This window comes from Gossypium arboreum, chromosome 5, assembly GCF_025698485.1.
Source record: "Gossypium arboreum isolate Shixiya-1 chromosome 5, ASM2569848v2, whole genome shotgun sequence".
Classification (NCBI taxonomy): domain Eukaryota; kingdom Viridiplantae; phylum Streptophyta; class Magnoliopsida; order Malvales; family Malvaceae; genus Gossypium; species Gossypium arboreum.
In genome coordinates, this window is record NC_069074.1 from 57,152,703 (window position 1) to 57,165,844 (window position 13,142).

Sequence of the window (13,142 nt, forward strand, 5' to 3'; positions counted from 1 at the left end):
TATTCCTAAGTTTCATACGGGGCTCTCGGATGACGTAACTCGGTCGAAACGAATTCAAAAATGTAGTAATCAAGCTTTTTCATATTTAGTCATAACCAATATAAATTCTAACATTTCAGAATAGCATATAAATTTAACATTTAACTACCATTAAACACGTCTATTTGCTTATAAGCTTACCTTGGACGATGTAAAACGGAACGGAGCGACTATTCGACAACTTTCATTTTTCCCCTATCCAAATTCGATTTATTTGGTTCTTGATCTAAACATATTCAAATTAAGCTCATTCAAACATATTTTCATTCAATTTAGTCCAAAAACACATAAATGGGCAAATTACCATTTTACCCCTGACATTTACAATTTTTACAATTTAGTCCCTATTGCACAAAACACAAAATACACAAAATTTTAGCATAACCATGATAAGCAGAATTTTACCCACTCTAAAAAAAAATCCATATATTTCATTTATTTCACATTTTAGTCCCTCAAATTATTATTTTTGCAATTTAGTCCTAATTACTCAAAATCATCAAAAACTCCAATACATAACATGTTAATCTAAAACATATCTTTCATATTTCACCATCAAACAACAAAAATAACAAGCTCTCAACAATGGCACAACTCAAAATATTCATCAAAATAAAAAATTCAAGCATGGGTTTTGTAGTACTCGAAGCAACGATCTCAAAAACGTAGAAATTATTAAAAACCGAGTAAAAACAAACCTTGAATCAAGCTTGAAAGGTGGCCGAACCTTTGAAACCTTATTCTTTTCTTTCTTATTTATCTATTCGATCATGGAAGAAAAATATAAACTATGGCTTGTTTATTTATGTTTTATTATATACATATTATTACATATTTTACCATTATAACCTTAAAAATTTAATTAGAAAATATATATAACATGCCCATTACCGTCCACCTATAAAACCAATGGTTTATTTGCATTATAAATGCCTCCACTAATAAAGACAACAACAAATTAGCACTTTCACATTTAACCACCAACTTTTCCTTTTACGCGATTAAGTCATTTTATTTAATCAGACATGCAAACGATAAAATTAAATTATGAAAATTTCACAGATATTATTCACACATAATAAACACAGAAAATAATTTTTAAATATTTTTCTAACTCGGATTCGTGGTCCCGAAACCACCATTTCGATTAGGGTCTAAATCGGGCTATTACATATTACCTCAATCACACAATGTAATTAAAACATAATAACATACCAAATTAAATTACACGAACTTACCTTGAGAATGGTTTGTATTCGAACTCAACTATTCCAAGACTTTTTGTTTTCCTTGATCTAGTTCCGTAACTGGTTGTTCTGGGTCTATATATAAGCAAATTCGACTATCAATTCATCTTTTTACACATACATTTATATTAATTTGCATCCTGGACAAAATTACCATTTTGTCCCTAACTTTTTGACATTTTACATATTAGTCCCTAGGCTCGTAAAATGAAATATGTCCAATTTCTTGGTAACCCAAGCCTAGCCGAACCATATACATGCTCATATTGACCCACATTTTCCATTAAATCAGATTTTTACTACCTATTTTACAAATTTTTACAAATAGTTCCTTTTATGCATTTCCATAAAAAATCACCTAGTAAAAGTTGCTTATTATACATCAAACTTTCATTTTCTACCATAAAACATCAAAACACATGCATGTCATGCATGGGTAAAATTTTAAACGTGAACCCTACTTGAAAACAATGGTAGAAATAGAAGGATCGGGTGAATACAACTTCAAAAACATAAAGAGCATTAAAAACGGGGCTAGGATGTACTTACAATCAAGCTTGAAAGTTGAACAAACCCTAGCTATGGAGAGCTTGAAAATTTTGGCTATGGTGAAGAAGATGGACAGAATTTTGTCTTTATTTTCCCTTTGTAATTCATTTAATAACCAAATGACCAAAATGCCCTTAATGCCTTACTTTAGAATTTCACCTAATTATGTCCATTTTTGTCCATAAACTTAACTAATGGTTTAGTTATCATTAAGGACCTCTAATTTAAAATCTCATACCAATTGGACACCTTTAACATCTAGAATTCAAGTTTTTCACTTTTTATAATTTAGCCCTTAAAACTAAATTGAGTGCCCAAACATCAAAATTTTCAAACAAGATTTTCACGGAATAGTTCCATAAAACTGTAAACCATAAAAATATAATAAAAATAAATTTTACTGCATCATATTTGTGGTCCCGGAGCCACTATTCCGACTAGACGTAAAATCATGATGTTACATGAAATATGTAAAAAAAAGGGAATGATACAGTAAGTACGTAATTGGGATGTATTATAATGTTATAAAAACGTTTAATGAGATAAATGATGTATTCATATGATAGTAAATTGCTTATTCTTTGAGTGAATCTATCAATTTCATGAACAAATACACTGAATTGAGAATTAATAATGTTGTTGAGGCTTATGAAAAGCATTGGGAATGGAAAGGAAAGTAAGTAAATCGAGAGGTGTATAATTTTAAAGAAAGGTTGATGGTTATACATTATGTTCCATAAAATCCTTTCACGTTATGAATTATAAATATATGTGAAATAAATCAATTTACTCACTCACGAGTTTGTAAATATGGTTTGGTAAATCTTGAGGCGTTGGTATAGGTTTAGATTTAAGCTATAATGTTCATTATTGAAGTGTAATATTACGCTTATGGTTTATACGAGATTAGAAGCATTCATTGCTTATATGGTTTTCTTTCCTTTACTTTTCAGATTATTAAAAGCTCGATCGGGTTGGAAGCTCGTCGGAGATCTATCACACTATCCAACGTTTATGTAAGAGCCCGGTTTAGACCCTAGTTAGAATAGTTGTTTCAGGACCACAAATTCAAGTTAAAAAAATATTTAAATATTATTTTTCATGCTTATAATATGTTAATTAGTATGTGTGAAAGTTTCGTGTGAAAAATTTTATCGTTTGTGTTCTCGATTTGCAAAAAGGACTTAATCGCAGAAAATGCAAAAGTGGCCTTCTATTGGGTGAAGTGCCTAATTGAATTTTCTTATTAAATGTGAGGCCTTTAACATGCAATTAGACCATTGAAATAATGCATGGAATTTTACGGACAGCCATTATTAAGTTTTTATATGTATTCATTAAGGGCAAAATTCGTATTTAGTAATTTAAGTTAATATTAATAAAACAAAGCATAAATTAAAGCCATTATCATCCATGTTTACCGAAAATTGAACAAAAAAATAAAAGAAACGAGCTTGCTAGGGTTCGGCACATTGAGTTGGTGATTTAGGTATGTTTTTTGATCAGTTTTCGATAATTTTTATGTTTTTGTGATTGTTGCTTTGTGTTCTATCAAGCCCATGCCTAAATTTATGATTTTTTTTTGTTTCTTTTGGGTTATTCCATTGTTGATAATGTGAGATTTGTGAATTTTAATGTTAGTAAATGGAAGATATATGTTAGATTACTAAGTTATGTCTTTGAGTCTTTGATGAATTTGAGTAATTTGGGCTAAATTGCAAAAAAGAGATTTTAAAAGACTAAAATGTAAAACAAATGAAACATATGGACTTATATGAATGTCATGATAATTTGGTTTAACATGGGTACGTGAAAATTATGTATATTTTGTGATTTTGTGAATTAAGGACTAAAGTGTTAAATTGTGTAAATGTGAGGGCTAATTTTTAAAATGCTCTAAATATGTGTTTTTGGATTGATTTGAATGAATATGAGTTTGAATAAGTTGAATTTGAATTGATTTAGATTAAGAACTAAAGAAAACGCGGGGAAAGTCGAAAGTCATTGAGTAGCCGATTTTGTATATTCGAATTCGTACGAGGTAAGTCCATATACAAATAAATGTATTTGAAATAGTTTATTTATGCTTATATGCTATTGAATAATGATGAATGGCTTTATGCCTTGAATATGAGATATCCGAGAAAGTATTGACAAGGTTCCGACGTCCAAAAAGCCCCGTACAAACATTAGGAATAGTTAGGATACATATGTCATGACATAGGATCCGATATGTGTTATCGTGTAAGACCATGTCTGGGAAATTGGCATTGACTTATTATTTATGTGTAAAACCATGTCTGAGACATTGGCATTGTATTTGATTTCGTGTAAGACCCTATCTGGGACAGTGGCATCGATGTTTGATTACATGTAAGACCACGTCTGGGACGTTGGCATTGTACTAGCTTTCTGAGCTATCCGCATATCCTTATGATTCTGAATGGTTCAAAGGGCATTCTGAGAAACAAATGATTATATGAAATGTGTATCCGATTTAGGTACATTCAAAATGTATACTATGTTTGAGAATAAAAGGTAAGTATATGTACAAATGATGATATGTGTTATAAGTATGAGAAAATATGCTATATGTGTAAATGAATTGGGAATATGTGAAATGTTTATGAACTATGTGGTTTGAGATAGTATTTAATCATGGAGTATATGTAATTTGATGATGCTTTCATGTTTTGAATGATAAGTTTATTTGTATATGGCTTACTAAGCTTTTGAAAGCTTACTCTATGTGTTTTGCAATTGTTTTATAGATATCGTAGCTATCAAGAGCTTGGGGGTTGTCAAAGATCGTCACCACACTATCGAACTCTATTTTGGTACATTTTGAAAGTGTAAATATTGGAGTATGGCATGTATAGGCTAAAAGTACTTTGATTATGTTTTTCGATATATATATTTAGCCATGTGATATGGCTTAATTATGGTTGCACTTATGGTTTGATTTTAGTATGTAAAATTTGATGCAAAATATGCCTATGTGATGTGTTCATGAATGACCAAATGAAATGGTCAATGTTGGTAAGTTTTGGTATGTGAGTATTTGAGAAATTGGTAAGTTTATGTCATGAAATTGAATGAAGTAAATTCATGTGATGAAGCATAGTTTTGGTATGAATTTGAATTATGATTTGGCATGGCTTTGGTATGGTTATAAGTGTGAATTTGGTTGTTTATAATATGGAATGAATGGTGTATGATTTGGTGTATCAAATGGTTGAAAATATGATACTCTAGATGCCTATTTGTTGATTGTAGGGTTGACCCTTAATGGGTGGCAATTTGGCCTTGCAAATGGCCTATATTTGCCCACACGATTGAGCACATGGGCATGTGTGGCCATTTCGAAGGGTACACGAGCTAGACACACGGGCATGTGGTCAGCCGTGTGACCCAAGTTAGTTTCGACCATGGCCAAGGCACACGGACGTGTCTTCAGCCTTGTGGATAAGTCAGTATGTATGCTCTATGTTGCCACGGCCTAGACACACGGGTGTGTCTAATGCCATGTGAGGCACACGGCCTGTTCACATGGGCGTGTGACCTTTGTAACTTTGAAAAATGTATAAGTTTTGTATGAACTCAGTTTAGTCCCGACCCCTTTCTAATACATGTTTAAGGACTCGATGACCTATATAAGGGACTCTATGATAATGTTTGACTATGATTGTCGATGATGTATATAATTTGTGTGTAAAATGTTTTTGGTAATGCCTTTAACCCTAGTCTGTGACAGATATGGGTTAGGGGTGTTACAGTTTATACCGGTAGAATTGGATGTCTTGGTTTAAGGTTATAATGGCATGTATAGGTGGACTATGTCTAATGTTTAATTGATGAGTTTAGAATATATATATATATATATATATGTCAGTTTGTTTGATGATTATGGCATGAAATGTTGCCTTGGATTTGAGGTACTTAAGGTACTATTTATAGCTTGTTGGTTGTGGTTAATATGGTCAAATTGGTGTATGTTTTGAAATGACCAAATTTGGTATGGCTGTTATGTATCAATTATGTCATGTTTTTGCATGAAAATAGTTTAAGTGATAAGTGGTTAAATATGCACATGTATAGGTGTTTTGGTTGATGTTTTAGCCATTATGTTTTGCCTTGTAGATTTGGTACTTTGAATGGTTGATATGTTGATATATGTATATAGTCTTATGATGAAAGTTATATTGGTATGAAAAATGTAGTTGTCGTATATGAATATTGATTTTAATTGTTAAATGGTAAATTTGGTACATTTGGATGTGAATTTGATATGTGAACCAAATGGCAAGTTTTGGCTAAACCATGCATATGGTTATACATGTTTAATTATTGTGATTGAGGTGCCTTTTGGGCATATTGGTTGTATGAACATATACTTTATTTGGGTAGCTTTTTGATGCATGGTTTAGTGCACTTTAGGATGCTTGATTATATGTGGAAAATTGGTTGTAGGTATATGCATGATTGGGTGAGAAAATTGTCTTGGAAATGACCTATTTTTCATCCACAAGGCCAGAGACAGGGGCGTGTGTCATAGCCATGTGTGAGACACGGCTATGTGAAATGGTCGTGTGTCCCTTATAGGTTTTTAATGGTTCCATTTTGAGAGTTCCACAGCCTACCACGTAGGCATGTGGCTTGGCTATTTGACCCAAGTTATATAGTTACATGAGCACAAACACAGGCTGGAACACAGTGATGTGTCCCTATTTTGAATGCCCACACGACTGTGTGACCCCTACATTTTGAAATTTTTCATCTTTTCCCAAAAATTTCTAAATGTTTTTGATTTAGTTTCAATTTTTTTCTAAATGTGTTATTAGGGCCTCGAGGGCTCGTATTAGGGACAATATGTATGTTATTGATAGAATTTTCTACGATTGATGTTGTGAAGTAAATGATTTATATTTTTGATAGTTTTGAAATTGAAATTCTAGTAATGCTCCATAACCCTTTTCCGGCGACGGATATGGATTAGGGGTGTTACATTGGTTATGCATGAATTTCCACATATGCATTATAGTTGAGAATTTTGATTTCTTCATAGTGTTTGAAGAAGATGGCATTGGAATGGTCAACTCAGGATTAAATGTAACACCCCTTACGTGTACTCGAGGCTGGGACAACGTACGAGGCGTTACCAGACATATACTCGGACACTTTCGAAAAATACAGGTTATAAAATTTCATCCTAATTTAAAACCAATCAAACAACATCATAGTATCCCCATTATGGGCCTACGAGGCCCAAAACATACATTGAAGTGATCCGGGACTAAACCGAGAACTATAGAAAATTTTAGTAAAATTACTAGGGTTATGCCTCACATGCCCGTGTGGAGGCAAAGCACACGCCCGTGTGCTTAGGGCACACCCGTTTGTCCTGCCCATGTTGAATTATTTGGATTTATTTTTCACTTCGAACCTACAGGGGTTTTCACATGGCCAAGCACACGCTCGTGTCCCTGGCCCATGTCCCTCACACGACCTAGACACGCCCATGTCTTCCTCGGTGTCCAAAAACCCGGACATTCTATTTATGATGTCATCATTCATTTTGAGGCACACGACCAAGGCACAGGCCCGAGTGCTTAGTCGTGTCCTCCACATGGTTGAGACACATGGCTGTGTCTCTGCCCGTGTGTTTACTACCATGCGAACTGACCTAAAATTTTAGGTGCACGAGACACAAGGCCAGACAACACACCCATGGGGACTGACAGTGTGTCACACACGGCCTAGACACACGCCCGTGTATCTATTGATGTGGACCTTTTAGGGCTATTTTCCAAGCCTTTGCTCACCTTCTATCATCCATACACACTTAGAGATTTCAATGGTGTATAACATGGCCTAATAGTACTCTTAAACAAGCTTGACATAACTCACTGCATGTTAAGCTCATCTCTCCAGTTTAGTACATGCTAAATTATCCTTATTGCATTAGGGATTAACATAGCACATTTTATACTTAGGCCATACTATAACCATATACCATAGTATGCTATGTCGACTCTCAAATTGTAACACCCCGAACCCGAGACCGTCGCCGGAGTCGAACACGAGGTGTCAACAGACTTCAAACCACTTATTGAGAAGTTCCAGACAAGCTGCCAATCTGTGTGCTAGTCGCTTCAAAAATCATAACTTGAGTTTTACAACTCGAAAATCAGCTTTGTAATTTTTTTCTGAAACTAGACTCATATTCCCATCTACATATTTTTTTCTAGAATTTTTGGTCAAGCCAATTAGTACAGTTTATTAGTTAAACTCTCCCATGTTACAGGGCCGACTACACTGACCTTCATGCGTTACAACTCGAATAACTCCTGTGCAGGGCTTCAATACTGGTGCCGTTTGTTTCTATAGAAACTAGACTCAAGGAGGAATTTATACATATATGGTATGACTCCTAATTATTTCTGGTTAATTTATAATGAATTTTCAAAGTCGGAACAGGGAATCCAGAAACCGTTCTGGCCCTGTTTCACTAAAACCCAAATATCTCTTAACATACAACTTATATAACCGTTTCGTTTCCTCCATATGAAAATAGATTCATCAAGGTTCATTTACATAATTTATTCACTATTTAATTCCATTCCTACTATTTTTAGTGATTTTTTACATCCACGTCACTGTTGCTGCCAGTATCATTTTCTACGGTAGACTTTCTCATCTGACACATAGCTTCTATGATTCAACCACCCCTTTTTCTTATATGGTCCAAAATATAAGCATGATGACCCATTCTAATGGCTGGTCATTGCCAAACACTTCCATGCCTCTTAATGAGCATATACATACCAAAAGATTATAACATTATGCTCAAAACATTTATAAGCCATTTTCGCATGGCTATTCAATATTTTACATACCAAGTTCAAACAAAACATAATAGCCTATACATGCGAAATGTTTTCTTAAACCATCTAAGAAGAAGATACCAAAAAGTCGCTAGACGGTGTGATGACTTCGATGACAGTCCGAGCACGCAAAATGGATCAAGAACCTAAATAAACAACAAATAAGCACACCAAATGAGTACATAACTCGAGAAGTCGTAAGCACTACTCTACCATCAACAATAACAATCATAAGTGAATAATCAAATAATACAAAATAGATGTTTCCAGCCATAACAAACTATACTGCAATTTCTAAAATTTTTGGTTCGATCTCATGCCCAATCCTTCAACCAAATCAAACGCCAAGTCAGCCCAATCGATTTGGATCCGTTTCCTCAAGTTGGAACAACAATGCACTAGATAATTTTATGCGTACACCGTACAATCCCAATTTCGATATTTAGTTAGTAACTCAATCACTTACCTCGTTCATGCACAATTTATTTCCACAACCGAATGTGGCACACATAGTGCTTATTATGTTCGCACACATAGAGCTATAGCAAATCGCACACGTAGTGCTATAGTAAATCGCACACTTAGTGCCATAGTAAATCGCACACATAGTGCCATAGTGAATCGCACACATAGTGCCATAGTAAGTCGCACACATAGTGCCATAGTGAATCGCACACATAGTGCCATAGTAAATCGCACACATAGTGCATTTGAGATAGCCTCATGCCTCAACCTTCCAATCGGCACACATAGTGCCACATAGTCTTTGCACACATTGTGCCTTATGTCAATTCATCATGGTAAAGCAATTTACTAAATTCAATTTGTACATATAATCATATTAATAAGTAGGAGAATCACTCCGAAAAATATCTATCCAAGGAGTTCTCACAACAAGTGCTTAAAGACTTACCTTGTGTTGAGTATAACGGTTCCGACCCGGCTACTCGATGTCCTTGGCTTTGCCCTTGCTTGTTTCTCCTTCTTTAACTTCTCGGCTTAATAGATAAATAAACTAGTTTAATCATCTTGCTATACATTTATAGTTTCAATTACACATGCATATGTATATTTGTAGATTCGCAACCTCTCTTACTAATTACTCATTTAGTAGTTTATACACATGATTAAAGGTAACATCATGAATGGGCATACTTATATATATATATATATATACATACCCGATTGTGCACAAAAAATTTGACTCAACCTCACCTATGTACTCCCTTTGATGGCGAATATGTATATATGTATAGTGTCATCTATAACATCATCTAAACACCTAAATTCTTCTAATGCACACTTGACCAACCCTTTTTTTTTCCAATCTAGCATAGCTTCACCTCCAACAAAAAGACTAACATCTTCACTTTCATGCTAACATAACAAGCAACTTAGTTCATCCACACAACTAACATGTCAATAGCATCAAGGTATCTACTAATTTTTTTTTGTCAAACCGAACTCTCCAACAACCCCAAATCCCACCATGGGTTAGATAGAATTCAAACTAACAACCAACAATACACATGAATTTAAAGGAATAACTCCAACATACCTCAACTTGGATACTAGTATGGCCGACTTCTCCAAAGCTTTTTCTCTTTTCCTTTCACTTGGTTTTTCGGCTAAGAGGTAGCAAGGATGAACACCTTTTTTTTTTGTTCATTTTCCTATCATTAATCTTTATTTCCTCTATTTTAATATCTTACCAACATTAAATAATTATAACAACATGATCTTGGAAAGATGAAGCCATGCTTGGCCGGCCACTCAACTTAGTTTGGGGCATTTTGACATGCAAACCCAACTTTTCATAATTCCATACTATTTGGTCCTCACTTATTTACCTATCAAATTTTCTAAGTCTCTCAACTAAATCCTTTCGAGCAAGATTCACATTCCTAAGATAAAATTGAATCACCAAATTTTTATACTAGTACTACCACACATATAAGGTATGCAAATAAAATTTTAACTAAATTTTATGACTCGGTTTTATGTCCCGAAACCACATCCCGACTAGGGTCAAATTAGGGTCATTACAATTCTCCCCACTTACGAAATTTTCGTCCCCGAAAATCTTACGGTAAATAAGTTTGGGTAACGCTCTTTCATAGAGTTCTCGGGTTCCCAAGTGGCTTCTTCCATCCCGTGTCCGAGCCATAACACTTTTACTAATGGAACCCTTTTGTTTCATAACTCCTTCATTTCGAGCTAGGATACGAATCGGTTCTTCTTCATAACTCATATTGGCTTGAATCTCAACCTCGATGGACTAATTACGTGGGACGGATCAGATCTATAGCGTCAAGCATCGAAACATGAAAGACGTCGTGAATCTTTTCAAGTTCGGGGCAAAATCAGACGATCACGAATCGGGACGAGACTCGTTCGGATATCTCATATGGCCCGATGAACCTCGGACTCAATTTGCCCTTGCGCCCAAATCGAGTATCTTTTTCCAAGGCGAAACTTTAAGAAACACTTTATCTCCCACGATACTCAATGTCTTTTCGTTTCAGATCCGCGACGACTTCGACGATCGGAGGCTATTTTGATTTTCACGGATTACTCTTACTTTCATTCAGCATCTTTAATCAAATCCACTCGAAAATTTTGCTCTCACCGAGCTCTGTCCAAAACAATGGTGTACAGCATTTACGCCGTACAAGGCCTCGTAAGGCGCCATCTTAATACTTGATTGGAAACTATTGTTGTAAGCGAATTCAATCAAAGGTAAATACCGTTCCATGAACCACCGAACTCGAGGATGCAACATCTCAACATATCCTCAAGTATCTGAATTATTCGCTCGGATTGACCATTGGTTTGGGGGTGAAAGGCGGTCTTTGAAATGCAACTTGGTACCCAAAGCTTCTTGCAATTTCTTCCAAAATCGCGAGGTGAACCTCGGATCTCTATCGACACAATGTAAATCGGTACCCGTGTAATCTCACAATCTGAGAAGCGTACAATTCAGCTAATTTATCCAATGAAAATCCGTGCATACGAGGATAAAGTGAGCCGACTTAGTCGGTCTATCAACAACAACCCAAATCGCATCCTTCTTACTAGTCGACAACGGCGGCCGGACCTAAAGTCCATTGTGACTCGATCCCATTTCCACTCGGGTATCATGATCGGTTGAAGTAACCTCGAAGGCACTTGATGTTCCGCTTTCACTTGTTGACATATTAAACATCTCAAACAAAGTCGGAGATGTCTCGTTTCATACCATGCCACCAAAACCGACGTTTCAAATCGTTGTACATCTTCGTACTCCGGGTGGATTGCCATTCGGCTACAATGGGCTTCATTCGAATTATAGAAATAAGTTCAATTCTTTGGAACACACAGACGACTTCGAACCTCAAACAATCGTCATCATCAATTTGAAACTCGATTCCTTGTTCGAACACACTCGGCCGTTTTGCAAGCAACTCCTCATCAACTTTTCGAGCTTCCCGAATTTGATGAGCCAACAATGGTTTGGCCTTTAATTGGCTACTAACACATTGTCGGGTAGGATAGACAAGTGTACATTCATCGCTCAAAAGCAAACGGTGATTTCGGCTTAAGGCATCCGCAACCACATTAGCCTTTCGGGTGATAATCAATGACGAGCTCATAATCTTTTAACAACTCGAGCCATCGTCTTTGTCGCAGATTTAAATCTCTTTGAGTCATCAAATATTTGAGACTTTTGTGATCCGAATACACATGGCACTTCTCACCAAATAAGTAATGTCGCCATATCTTTAAAGCGAATACGATGGCCGCCAATTCGAGATCATGGGTTGGATAATTTTTCTCATGTGGCTTTAATTGTCTCGACGCATAGGCCACAACTCGACCTTCTTGCATCAATACGCAACCTAACCCAAGTAGGGAGGCATCACTATAGATGACAAACTCTTTGCCGATTAATTTGTACTAGAACTGGAGCTTTCGTCAAATGAGTTTTCAATTGGTCGAAAACTTTTCGACACTTTTCTCGTCCATTCAAACTTGACATCTTTCAAGCGTTTTGTCATGGGTGTGGCTATCATCGAGAATCCTTTTACAAACCGTCGGTAGTAACCGCAAGTCCCAAAAACTCGAACCTCAGTAATATTTCTTGGAGGCTTCCAGTTAAGTATGGCTGAAATTTTGCTCGGTCGACTCGAATACCGATCTGAGATACCACATGACCCAAGAAACTAACCTCTCTTAACGAATTCACACTTGTTGAACTTAGCATATAATCGCTTATCCGTAAAATTTGCAACACTAATCTCGGTGTTCGGCGTGTTCGTTCTCATTTTGTGAATAGACCAAAATGTCATCAATGAAGACAACTACGAACCGATCCAGATATGGGCTGAAGATCCGATTCATCAAATCCATAAATACCGCAGGGGCATTAGTAAGCCCAAACGGC